Below are 13,889 nucleotides of genomic sequence, written 5' to 3'. Positions count from 1 at the left end.
TAGATTTGCATTTCCATATGTTGAAGGACTGGCAAATTAATAAAATTTGTTCTAATGTTTTCTTCAGCTGCATAAAGCTCCAAAATCACAGCTCTCCAGAACACAAGAGAAATATATGAAGGTCTTCTACATGTTTACTATATATGGGACTCACAATGTGTCATTTTAATAACTCGTACGCCATCCTCTAGCAGATGGTAATTCATCCTGATGTATAACCTCCATGTGACATCAGGATAGAAAACTTCAATGGTTTTCAAGTATGTTGTACTATCAAAACCCCCTACTGGTTCTGGAGTTGTGTCTCTCAGCACTGTTAAGCTCTGTAGTGTTATCTTTACCTCCTATGGCATAGATCATGTCCTGATACACTGCACAGTCTAAGTGTTTCCTCTGGCTCCCCACTGGGGTTATGGTGTGTCATCTATTTTCCTGAGGATTGTAGTACTTCACTGTGTTGAGTACAGATGTCCCATAAAAGCCACCCACAGCACATAAAAACCCTCCTAACACAGCCACTGCCACTCCTAGTCTTCTGGTACTTATAGAAGCCACTCAAGTCCACTTGTTTTCCTTTGGATCATGCCTCTCAAAAATATTGAGGCAGGATACACCGTCCTAGCCACCCACAGCATAGAGAAAGCCTCCAAGCACTGCCATGCCAACACTTGATCTGCAGGTGTTTGTAGGGGCCACATCACTGCTTCACTGGTTTGTTCTGGGGTCATATCTTTCAACATCATTGAGATAAGAGGATTCATCATGGCCTCCTACTGCATATAACAGGTCGTCACTGACTCCAACTCCACATTGCTTTTTGCTCATTGAAGCTACCATTCGTCAATTGTTGGTTTGAGGATCCTATTGTTTGATGCCGGAAATAGCATCCCCACTGCACCAACCACCAACCGCAAAGAGCACTTCTCCACATCGGATAGGTTTCCATGGTCTTGTCCGTGGTCCCTGCATTAGAGGTCATTCTTGAGCCAACAGGAGGTAGTTTTTAGCCTCATCTACCATGTCTCTGCATTCTTCATGACTTTTGATGAGGGGAACAGTACTTACAGTACCCACCAGAAACTTGGACTAAGCAGAGGCAGACAAATATGCTGCAGTACCTGGGGTAACTGAGGAACTATTTCTTGAATACTGTATTTGACCCAGGCCATCACTGCATTTGAACACCTGTTTTTCACTGTGAACATTTAGCTCATTACTAGATATTACATTAATGAGTTGAGTGGCTGGAAGCAACATGAACTCTTCATTTTCCATCAACTCTTAAAAGTTATAGTGAGTGGGGCGGGCCGCGGTGGCTCAGCGGGCAAAGTGCTTGCCTGCTATGCCGGAGGACCTCGGTTCGATTCCCGGCCCCAGCCCATGTAACAAAAACGGAGAAACAGAATACAAGAAAATGTTTAAAAATGTTTCCCTTTCTTCCTTCCTTCCTTCCTTCTCTCTGTCTTTCCTTTAAAAAAAAAAAAAAAAAAAGTTATAGTGAGTGAACTTGTCTGCTATCTTTAGTAACTGGCAACATGAATATGTCAGCAAAAGCCGAATGGCTAGCCAACAGTTAGAAGGACCTAATTGTTTCTTTAAGAATTTGCAACAAGCTTCTTGTTTTTCTGCTAGCTGGTGAAGGCAAGCAGCTGGCAGAAGGGTCTGAACATTGCCCTCTTCCACAGTTATCTGGGAGGTATATGCAAAGTCAATCAGGAGTTCCATAACCCTCTCATCTGTGTCTTGGATCACTACTTCTATCTGACGGCTCTCTGCCAATTCTCCTGTAAATATAGCTCTAAAGTAGGGATTACAGGCTGATAAAATGACTCAGTGGGCATATATCTTCCAGCACCCATAACAAGCACTACATTGCATAGCTCCTGGTCCTTTCTCAGAAGGTTAATAACTTCCAAGGTTTGTTGAGGGTGCTTGTCTAAGATATAGGGCATGCAGGCAGGTTGGGGAACCCCTTCCGGCAGTGTGTTGGGGTCTCTAAGGGTGCAGTGGCTTGTTACTTCCATTCCAGTCTCTCTTGGTCGAATGATGGTACACCTGCACACTGGCTTTCCTTTCATGCACCATGAAAAGTACCCTTCACTACACTCTAAAGCCAAACCATCTCTGACAGTTTCTTCTCTTCAGCTGCAGCCTTCTCTGCCTCCTCCCGCAGCCTCCTACTCCATCACCACTAGTCTGGAATGGTTTTTAAAAAGGGGAATTTAATAAATTACAAGTTTACAGTTCTAAGACTATAAAATTGTCCAAACTAAGGCAATCATGGAAAGATACCTTAATTCAAGGAATGCCGATGCATCTGAAAACATCTCTGTCAGCTGGGAAGTCACATGAGTAATATCTGCTGGTCCCTTGCTCTTGGCTCTGTTGCTTTCAGCCTCTCTTCCTGTGGGGGTTCCCTACTTTGCTTCTCCAGGAATGGCATTCATCTCCTGGCTTCCCTTGGTGCTCTCCAGGTTCTGGCTTGCTTAACATCTCATGGCAATATCTGCTGGGCTCCAAGCATCTCCAAACGTCCGTGTCTCTGTGCTCTGAAGCAACAGATTTGGCTCTCTCTGTCCGCTCTGCCATTTCTCTCTCTGTCAGCTCTAACTCTCTGCAAAATGTTTTCTCTTTTAAAGGAATCCAGTAAACTAAACAAGACCCACCTGGAATGGGTGGAGTAACATATCCATCTAATCAAATGGCCACACCCATAATAGGCAAGCCATGCCTCTGCAGAGATAAACTAATCAAACGTTTCCACCTGCAGTTATGAATCAGGATTTAAAGAAATGGATGCTCCCACAAAATTGAATTAGGATTAAAGCATGGCTTTTCTGGGATATGTAATACTTTCAAACCAGCGCACATATATTTGTGGATATTCCAGTATTCTGCTTGCTATTGATTTTCAGCTTCATCCATTATAAGCAGAGAAGATGCTTTGTATGATTTCAATCATTCTGAATCTATCCAGACTTGTTTTGTGACTCGACATGTGGTCTTCCCTGGAGAAAGATCCATGTGCTATTGAGAAGAATATGTATCTTACTCTTTGGGTGCAGTGTTCTGTATTTTTCTCTTGGGTCTAGTTCACTTATCATATTATTTATTATATTATTTAAACTATGTTTTCTTATTGATGTTCTGTCTAGACATTTTATTTATTGATGAAAGTGGTATAATGAAGTCTCCAACTATTATTGTAGAGATGTCTATTTCTCCCTTCATTTTTGCCTGTGCTTGCCTCACATATTTTGGGGCACCATGGTTAGCTGCATAAATATTTATGATTGGTTTTTTTTTTGGTAAATTGTTTCTTTTATTAATATATAGTGTTCTTTGTCTCTTGTAACAATTTTTCACTTAAAGTCTGTTTTGTCTAAATTTAGTATAGCTACCCCAGCTCTTTTTAAATTATTATTTGCATGGAATATCTTTTGCCATCATTTCACTTTAAACCTATTCATGTATTTGGGTCTACAGTGAGATTCCTGTAAACAACATATACTTGGATCATGCTTTTTTTAACCTATTCTGTCAACCTGTGTCATTTGATTGGCGAGTTTAGTCCACTGGCATTCAGTATTCTTACTATAACCGAAATACTTCAGCGATTTTGTTCTTTTTATATGTCATATCTTTTAATTTTTTGTCTTGGTTTTATGTCATATCTTTTAAATATTTTTGTGTCTCTCTTCCTTTTATTACAACCTCCTTTTCCATATAGTTCATCTTTTGTGATGTATCTGACTGTTCCCTTTCTCATTTCTGTTCCTGTACATATTTTAAAAATATGTGGTTTACCCTCTTTGGGGTTACCCTCGGGTTTATATTGCACAACCCACATCTATTACCTACTAATTGGAAAAGATACCAACTTAGCTGCAATAGCATACACATTCTCTCCTCCTAAATCCCTTTGTTTTCCCTCTTTATGTTTATTTTGTCCTACTTTAAAACTTTATATTTTGCACATCCACTATCAGGAATATGCCTTTTTTGTTCAATTTTATTCTGGTTCTTATATGAATTAAAGAGTGGGGTTGTACATTGAGGATACAGTACTATTGGATTTTTCCATTTTCCCTTTTAGTTACCTTTACTGATGCTCTCCATTTCTTCACACTATTCCAAGCCACTCTTCTGTTTTTTCCCTTCAACCTGCAGAACTCCCTTCAGCAATTTTTCTAGAGCAGACTTTTTGTTGAAAACTATCTCAGTTTCTGTTTGTGAATATTTAAAGCCTTCCCTCAGTTTTGAATGACAGTTTTGCCAGATAAAGAATTTTGGCTGGCAGTTTTTCTCTTTCACTGCCTTAAATATATCATAACACTATCTTCTTGCCTCCATGGTTTCTTATGGAGGATCCCTTGTATGTGACAAATCATTTTCCTCTATACTGTTTTTAGAATTGTCTCTTACCTTGAGCACTTGACATTCGATTATTATGTGTCTCAAAGTAGGTCTATTAGCATTTATCTGTTTGGAGTACGTTGTACTTCTTGGACACGTGTATTTATGTCTTTCATAATACAGAGTTGGGAAGTTTTCAGTCATTATTTCCTCAGATATTCTTTTTTGTCCCTTTTTCCTACTCTTCTCCTTCTGGGACATCCATAATTCATATATTTGAGTGCTTTGTGCTGTCACTCAAGTTCCCGAGAACTGCTAAAATTCTTCTATTCTTTTTTCTATCTATTCTTCTGACTGTATGATTTTGTTTATCTTGTCTTCTAGTTTGCTGATCTTTCTTCTGCCTGTTCAAAGTTGCTGTTGTATGCCTCTAGCGCATTTTTAATCTCTATTATTGTGCCTTTCATTCCCACAATTTCTGCTGTTTCTTTTTTCACTTTAAACTTCTCATACATTGACTTCTTAATAACCTTTATCTCTGTATGCATATTTTCCTTCAACCCTTTGAATTGATTTAGAAGATTTATTTTAACTTCTTTGATTGGTTGTTTCAACTTCTGAGTATCCTCTGAACTTTTAATTTGTTCCTTTGACTGAGCCATGTCTTCCTGTTTCTTTGAATGGTTTGGAATTTTTTGCTGATGTCTAGACATCTCATTATCTTGATGAGTTAACTCTGAAGGTCCATTTCTTCTTCTAGTCTAGGGTTTTGTTGTTGATTGGCTTTGTGTTAGGGCTCCTCTTTGATGCTGGGTCTAACTTATTCTAGAACTTTAGAATATCCTTTGTTTAACTGTTCAGAATTTCTTAGTTCTTCAACTTCACCCTGGGTATATGGTGCAGTTTTTAAGATTGCACTTTTGGTGCAATTGTTTCACCTCCAGGAACTTTGTTTTATCTCTTTCTTCTCCAGGAATTTTGATCTCTTCTGTTTGTTTCTATGCAGATTTTTCTCTGAAGCTTTCTGTGATTTGTTTAAATTCTGTCTCTCACCAGTACCTTGTTTTTCTTACAATTTTCAATTCTGGGACCTGTCCTATATTACAGCAGTTCAGTTTAACCATCCCCCTTTTTTCTATGATGCTTTTCTGCCTCCAGTCTCCTTGCTGATAGAGTATCCTTCCTCAGGGAGCCAGATGGTATCAATCCACATAGGTGGGTCATGCCAGAAAGGTTCATTTTGCCTTTAGGTGGTTCTGCCAACTGAAACTGGATTAAGTGAGAGCACAACAGTTCTTACCAGCATTTCTATTGCAGTCTCTTTCTCTCGCTTTTTTTTTTGCTTTTGGGGGCCCTTCTGTATGCAGAAGTCCTCAATGGTTTGTGTGACTTAAGTCCCTGTGCCTGGCTATGCATGGAGATCTAACTCACTGTTGCAAGTTACTCTACAATCTCTGTCCATAGTGGGAGGGGCCTGGGCTATGCTGCCTCTGTGCAATTCCCAAGCTGTGCAGGAATGAGTGAGGGGGGAGGGGAATGGGAACTGATTGGCAGTCTAAGACAGAGTTTTCCTACCTGATATTTTTCCCTTTTTAGATTCAGCATTTGTTGAGTTCTTCTCCAGTCTCTACCATCCTCCAGAATTCTAAGCAAGTGGGATTTGTCCTTTTATTTGTCAAATATCTGCAGAGGCTTTTTCTGGAGATGTTTTTCATCACCATGTTAATGTTTAATGTCTTCCTGACTGTGGTTATGACTATTCAGAATTGAATAGAGCAGTTCTGGATTTATTTCAGGATTCTGAATGCCATTGGTTAATAAATCAGTAGCCTACTACAGCCTGCTGCATGTAGACAGGTTCTTTCTAGTGCAACAAGAGAAGGCGAGAGGGAGGGAGCCAGGCTGTTTAGTCAGGTCATCCAAGTCAACAATCTTTTGCAAAGTACATCGGCCCCCTCTCTCTCCCAAAAAGGCTCAAAACTGCAGATAAAATAAAAACTCAAAGATATTGAAGAAATCATTTCTATTCCCTCTTGCCCATGATTACCACACCGTTAAGTAAAACCAAAAGGATTTCATGTAAATTCTATCCAAATGGAAGCACACAGACATAACACTCAAACTCATGTTAATATTCTATTAAAACCTTGATCTTTTTAGCATTTAACTTTTAGTGCTATGATCATCTGAAGATAGAATTCACATAATCAAACATTGATATTTTCCTGATGATAGAGACTAATTAAAAATAAACAGAGAAACTCTTACCTGCAAAATGTTAGTAGTGGATTTATGTTTTACCCATTTTTTTGGTAATTTTTGCAATAAGACTATATTACTTATATAATCACAATGACAAATAGAGCTACTTTTCAAAAATCAACAGAAAAATTACCAAACTAAAGGCACAATTAGCCTTAAAAGAATAAAGGTAAATACTTTCTTTGGCTAATGCCTTACCAAAGAGAAACATCACAATTGGAAAGACAATTTGACAAGGAAAGATGTCCATCTACCCGTAACAGAAGTGTAAATACCTTTAACATTTGTCTACAACAGAATTGGAACATGGACCTTAGATTCCTTTTGACTCACTTGTAAACACGCTATATGGGGGCCTCCAGAATTTGTCCTATAAATAAGGTCATCTTATAATAAGATCTTCCCCATAGTTCAGTTTCCTGTTCCAGGCTGAAGCTTATATCCAATTCCACTTTAGAGTGGATAAAGCAGAAGAGAGTGAACTTTATTGAGTGTTCCACCTAGCAATATTGAATGAAGATTACTATGTGCTTGGAGTATTTGGGGTATTTCAGAAATACCATTTTATTTAATTCTTACAAGAATCCTCCTTTTGATAGATGGTAAAATGAAGACCACTGATTGATTGCAAGGGTGTCAAATCTCAAAATATGAGAGGGGTTAAATGGCTGTGGGTGAGTGATGAGCCATTCATTGCACTGCTATAACCAAAATTCTAGGAACACCAATTCTAGAGTCTGACGTATTTGGGTTGAATTTTGGCTTTGGCATATCCAGTTGTGTGACACAGAACATATCACTTAAGTTTTCTGAGCCTCACCTTCCTCAACTTTAAAATCCAGGATATTATCTACTTCTTGGGGTTTAGTGGATTAAATTATGTATACAGGTAATGCACTTGTAATTTTATTTGCTATACAGTAAGCGTATTTCCATTCTTTCATGCTAGAAGTATTTTAATTTTTTTACTGTGAAACACACTCATAAAACATACATAACATATATGTACAGTTTAAAGGGTAATAATAAAATAGGCTCCTATATACTCACCACCTAGTTTAACAGAGTATCGCCAATACCTTTGAGGCCCATGTACCTCTCCCTATTACATCCTCTTTCTCTCTTCCAGAGGTTACTAGTACACACATTGTATAAATTCTCTCTTGCTATTCATTTTATTAATAATCTGTGAAATAAATGATTGGGTTTCTAAACAACAGTACTTTAGTTTTGTCTGCATTTGAACTTTTTAAATTGCTTTGAGATATAATTTAGTTCTGTTTTAGTTTTCAAGCTGCCAGAATGCAATATAACAGAATTGGAATGACTTTTATAAAGGGGAATTTATTAAGTTGTAAGTTTACAGTTCTAAGCCTGTAAAAATGTTGAAATTAAGGCAAGACTATAAAAATGTCCAACTTAAGGCATCCAGGTAAAGATATCTTGGTTCAAGAAGGCTGATGATGTTTGGGGTTTCTCCCTCAGCTGAAAAGACACATCTGCTAGTTTTCTCTCCAGACTTCCTCAATGGCTTCCCTGGGGCTCTCTCTGTTCTGCTGGTTCTAAAACTTTTTCCAAAATGCTTCCCTCTTAATGGGCTCCAGTAAGCAACCCCACCTTGAATCGGTGGAGACATATCTTCATGGAAACCATCTACTCAAATGTTACCAGGTGGGCAACGGTGGCTCAGTGACAGACTTCTTGTCTGCCATGCTGGAGACCCAGGTTCATTTCCTGGTGCCTGCCCATGTACTAAAAAAAAAAAACAAAAAAAAACAAAAGTTACCACCCACAATTTGATGGGTCATATCTTCATGGAAACAATAAAAAAAGATTCCTAGCAATACTGAATGAATATTAAAGGACATGGCTTTTCTGGGATACATAATAGGTTCAAACCAGGACACTTACTATAAAGTTTATCCATTTAAAGGGTGCATTTGACCATTTAATAAACAAATACTATATATTATTCTGTGTTTAGTTTTACTACTCAACATATATTTTTGAGATTCATCTAAGTTGATGCAGTTAGCTGTATTTAATTCATTTTCATTGCTGTAGAGTACTCCATTAAACAAAAACACCATAATTTATGTGTCCATTCTACTGTTGATGGGAAGTATTATGATGTGAACATTCTTGAGAGTATATGTGTGAGAATTTTTAGAGATCATAACTAGGAGTGAGTAGAGTTGCTTGGTTGTAGGGCATGCACACATTAAAGTATAATGGGACCACCACTCAATGCAACATCTGAAATAAGAAGACAAAGCTGAATTGTTTATATTATAGTTAAGAAGTGCTATGCTGGTCAGAAACAATCTCTCCAAGCAGAAGAGACTACTGATCATATTTATATATGGCTTTCTGGAAGCTGGGAATTCAGGAATTGGTGGCCTTTCAGAGTGTGAGAGGATAGACATCATTTGCAGAAATGTGGTGTCCCAGGTTACTTTTGGTGATTGCTGGTACCCAGAGATGTGTTTATTGGAGTGAGTCTGTTGCTGATTGGCTGAAATTCAGAAGCAAGGGCTGTCACTGATTGGTTGGCTTACTAAGGCAGTTCAAGGAAGTAGGTTGTCATTGATCAACTGAAAGGGTTTAAAATTGGTTCTGGTGGCTACATGTTACCATAGTCACAGAATAACCAGTCCCTTTCTTGGAGGATGGAAAATTTCTACTCTCATAAGGTAATACCAAATTGCTTTTCCAATATGTTTGTCCACAAATATTTCTGTTAAGTTTGTTAACCAGTTGGGAAAATTTCAACATAAAGCAGAGACCCATTACTCATCCTCAGTAATTTCCAATTCATGGCCAGTATTTAAAATCTATAGCCACCCCCCACATCTCTCCAGATCCCTATATTATTATCATATTTGTTGGGGGGGGGGTGCATGGTCCAGGAATTGAACCCAGGTCTCCTGTATGGAAAGTGAGCATTCTACCACTGAACCACCCATGCACCCTTCTAGGTTATTATTATTATTATTTTTTACCCTTATAGATTATTTTGAAGGAAATCTGGGACATCATATGATTTAATCCCCATAAATATTCAGTATGTATCACTAAAAGATAATGACTATTTAAAAAACATAATACATTAGGCTTAAAATTATTAAAAAATAATTCCTAATATCATCATAGAATGTCAAATAGGTATTAAAAATTTCCCTATTCTTTGTCTCAGTCTTTCTCTCTGTTTTTATGGTTGGGTTGTTTGAAGCAGACTTTAAACAACATCTATGCATTGCATTTTGTTAATAAATCTTGTAAATCTCTTTCATTCCAGTGATTATCCCTCCTTTTTTTTTTCTCCTTAGAACATATTTATTGAAGAAAGCAGGTTCTTTATCGGAGAGAACTTCCCACAGTCATATTTAGCTAAATTTTATTCCTGTGGCATCATGTAACACATTCCTCTATTCTCTCTAGTTCCTCTGGACTGGTAGGTAGAGCTGGAGGCTTGGTGAGATTCGGGTTCAATTTTTTTTAACAAGAAAACTTCATAGGTAATGTTGTGTACCTCCATCAGGAGGCACAAAATGCTTGGTGCTTGCTTGCTCTTTTTTTTTCTGGTAATAAGACTCATTAGTGAATTCAGGTGTCAAACTGACTTATCCATTGTAAAGTCCCCATCAACTTTTCACCATTATTGATGTATTTCACTAGGTTTGCAAAATGGCGATATTCTAATTCTATTATCTCGTCTGCAGTTAGAGATTGCTCTGGCTTTAGAGATGGAAATGGGTTGGAAGAATCAATATTGAAGGCAAGAAAACAGTTAAGGGAGGAAAGCAGGCCACAGGTAGAAATGCAATAGAATTTCCAGAGCAAAGGTTTTGTGCCTTTAACAGTTGGAGGGCTATTGCAAAATTGTCCTCTAAAAAGGTTAAACCAACTTATACTTTCAACAACTGTAATAAGTGTGCCTGTTTCTCTATACCTTAATTTTGCCAATCTGATAGGTGATAAACTGTACCTCATTCTGGTTTACAATTGTTAATTATAAGTGCAGAGAAACATTTTCAAATGTTTATTGTTAACTTATATTTCCTCTTTTGGTAATTTATATTTTATATATACATCCACTTATACCTGTAGCATATATCTGTTAATATCTTCTGCCCATTTTCCTATCAGTTTGTTTATATATATTTTTATTTTTTTTAAAGAATTCTCTGTATATGAGGGAAATGAGTCTCCTGTCATGTCATATTATAGATACTTTTTCCCAAATTATTGTCTTTTCATTTTCATCAGAGTATTGTTTGCTTCATAGACGTTTCTTGTTATTATAACAACAAATTTGGCAACCTTTTCCTTTATAGATTCTCAGGTTTTTGGACATACTTTGCAAGGCCTAACCCATTCTAAGACCATTAAAAATCACCCATAGGGTGGGCCATGGTGGCTCAGTGGCAAGAACGCTTGCCTGCCATGCCAGAGGACCCGGGTTCGATTCCCGGTGCCTGCCCATGTTAAAAAAAAAAAAATCATCCATAATTTCTTCCAGTATTTGTATGGCTTCATTTCTTTCTTTTTTCTCCTCCTTCCTTCCCTTCTTTCTTTCCTTGCTCCTTTCCTTCCTTCCTTCTTTTTTTGGCATACAAATGTTTGATTCACTTGTATCAATCCAGCTTTTGCTATTTGTCAAATGTTGTCTCAGTACTAGTTATGGAATGATTCCTCTTTTCCCTAATGGTCTGAAGAGGCATCTTTATCATGGACTGAAATGTGTGTATGTGTTTCTGTTATTGAATCTCCTTTATTGTTCCACTAATATATTCTTTTTCTAATGTATAAGAAGATTTTACATTTCATGATGTTTTTTAGTTTACTTCTAGGTATCATTCACAGAAACACTGACAGAAATAAATACTGAGTGCAGGCCAGTATTCAAATGCCCAAATTAAAAAATTCTATAAAGTCTATCAAACGTAATACCTTTCAGATCCCCTTGTATTTGCTAGTAGTGTCCCCTTTCCTGGCTGTTTGTTCACAAATAGTAATAAATTTGTTCTCATTACTTCACGTGCTCTAGTTCAGCCCCTGTGGGTAAGCCTGTGCCATCTGTGAGATGCCAGGCCAGGGACAGGGGGGCCGTACCTAGGATCCTGGGACAGAGAGAAGTAACTAACCCACAAAGGGATCACCTTTATGACTCCGGGCTCACTAGCCTACTGCCTTTTTCAAATGAGAGAAACAGTCTGACATAACAAATGCTATCTCTGACTTTAACTGGAAAACAATGGCAATGACTGGCATTCAGGAAGAGCTACCCCATATTTTGTTTATGGATAGGAGCCACTCACAATAACAAATGGCTATAGGAATTCCCCAGTCTTTTTGTCTAACACAGGCTAACTTTTGCTGAGTCTGTCAATCAATGAAAGTAGAAAGCAAAGTGGTTATTTCTGCTTTGATCTCTACTTTTTGAAGGGGCATATGGGTTGCCTACAATCAATTCTGTGAACATTTATTGAAGCTTTATTTTGATCTATGGAAGCAGAAGTGTTCAAGTCATCTCAATACTAAACCTAATTTTTCTTTATCATACATCTTTTCACTGAGGACATCCACTTATACTTGCAGCATATGTAAGGTAGTTTTACTTATTTTAAACCTATTTCTAGGCAAGATAAAAGTTGAGGGTAATTAGCAGTATAATGACCCCAAATGATATATTATAGTCATACAATATACATATAGTAACATAGTGGTGTATGTGGGCAGGGTCCCCTTAGACTTTTCTTCTTCTAACTAATTCATCCAAATTTTATCACACCTGTAAACTTGTGTAGAGTTTTGTATTTTTAATCTTGAGGAGAATAGGGTGCTAAACTGGGAGTTCACCTTCAAATTTATAACTGTGCCATCTCTATCAAATAGTTTCTTTCCATTATTCTCTGTTTATGATTTAATATTAATCAACATAAAATATTAACATAAAAATAACAGAATCATTTTGTGCTTAAATTCTTGGAATACAGCCAGTTTCCTCACTTGGATTCTTCAGTACAGACTCATTACCTGCTGTGCCAGTTTGAAAGTATTATGCACCCCAGAAAAGCCATGCTTTAATCCTGATTCAATCTTGTGGAGCCATCTGTTCCTTTTAATCCTGATTCAATACTGTAGGTTGGAAACTTTTGATTAGATTATCTCCAGGGAGATGTGGCATCTCCAATTGTGGGTGTGACATTTTGATTAGATGGAGATGTGACTCCACCCATTCTAGGTGGGCCTTGATTAGTTTACTAGAATCTTTAAAAGGGGAGACATTTTGGAGTAACCAGAAACAACAGAGCTAACAGCAACTTCAGAGTAGAGCTGATACACATGCTAACACTTGGAGAACAGAGAGAGAGATGTTTGGAGATGCTTGGAGTCCAGCAGACATTGCCGTGAGATGTTAAGCAAGCCAGAATGTGGAGAAAGCCAAGGGAAGCCAAGAGACGAAAGCCATCCCTGGAGAAGCAAAGTGAGAAAAACCCACAGGAACAGAGGCTGAAAGTATGAAGCCCAGGAGCAAGGGACCAGTAGATGCCAGCCACGTGACCACCTAGCTGACAGAGGTGTTTCTGAGCCATCAGCCTTCCTTGAATTAAGGTATCTTTTCCTGCATGCCTTAGTTTGGACATTTTTATAGGCTTAGACCTATAAACTTGTAACTTATTAAATTCCCCTTTTTAAAAGCCATTCCAGTTCTGGTATATTGCATTCCTGCAACTTCCAAACTAATATTCCTACCTCCTAGGAAACACAAGACAGAGTTAGAGTTACAGAGAAGTAGGCGTGATGGCGGAAACAATGGAGTCTTTGAGACTGGCTGAGCTTTTACACTATTTTTTTCTCATTCACTCAGGCTTTTTATGAGAGATGAGATGATGTGCTAAAAGAGATAATTCCTTTTAGTTAATCTCAATATTTGGGAAAAAAATAGTTTTAATCACCACTACCATCAAACTTGAATTATAGCCAGTTTGAATTTCTCCTCTTCTTTCTTGTCCTCTCTACCTTTTGGTCAAAGTACTAAGAAAAATAGCATGAGTTCAAGACATGAGGCATGGGGCAAAAACAATAGGTCAACTTATAATGCTGGAAGTTGACTCTATATTGCAAATGTAAATGTCCTTCAGTAATTGTAGTCCCAAAATAATTCTACCTCCACATATATTTCCTTATGAGGAAGCATAGCTGCACAGCTCAGAAGAGTCTCATTCAAATCTGTCTAATAACAGGTCAGTATTTCTAATCAAAAG

The 13,889-nt window shown here is 37.7% G+C and overlaps 1 protein-coding gene and 1 pseudogene across 2 annotated transcripts in view; both read right to left on the bottom strand.

Annotated features, from left to right (window-relative positions):
* Positions 1 to 13,889, bottom strand: part of TGFBI (transforming growth factor beta induced) — a 168,636-nt gene that overhangs the window by 112,770 nt on the left and 41,977 nt on the right. The gene's annotated exons all lie outside the window — the stretch shown is intronic.
* LOC143664454 (kelch-like protein 20) lies at positions 138 to 2,733 on the bottom strand (annotated as a pseudogene).

The sequence above is a fragment of the Tamandua tetradactyla genome, chromosome 20 (genome assembly GCF_023851605.1).
Source record: "Tamandua tetradactyla isolate mTamTet1 chromosome 20, mTamTet1.pri, whole genome shotgun sequence".
Lineage (NCBI taxonomy): Eukaryota > Metazoa > Chordata > Mammalia > Pilosa > Myrmecophagidae > Tamandua > Tamandua tetradactyla.
Note: the sequence above shows the minus strand (reverse complement) of the source record. Positions and strands in the feature narration are given on the sequence as shown.